Source organism: Cariama cristata, unplaced genomic scaffold (assembly GCF_000690535.1).
Source record: "Cariama cristata isolate BGI_N322 unplaced genomic scaffold, ASM69053v1 scaffold10536, whole genome shotgun sequence".
Lineage (NCBI taxonomy): Eukaryota > Metazoa > Chordata > Aves > Cariamiformes > Cariamidae > Cariama > Cariama cristata.
In genome coordinates, this window is record NW_009623806.1 from 12,047 (window position 1) to 12,313 (window position 267).

Genomic DNA, 267 nt, shown 5'->3' on the forward strand with positions numbered 1-267 from the left:
GTCCGGGAGGGACGCTGGCCGTGCCGCTCTGGGTGGAACTGCCTTTTCTCTGGCTGCGCTGTGGGACGAGGAGTGGTGTAACGAGGGGCACGGGTTAACGAGACTCAGAGCAGCTCACCTCGGTAGTGAGGAGGTTCAGGTCAGAGGGAAGGAGGGGGAGGAAAGGCACCTGGAGAAGGGAGAGGCAAAAATGCTCTGCCCTGTTTGGAGGAGAGAAGAAGAGGGGGGGGAAAAAACAAGCCTATGTTTTTTATAAAGTTTACCTGC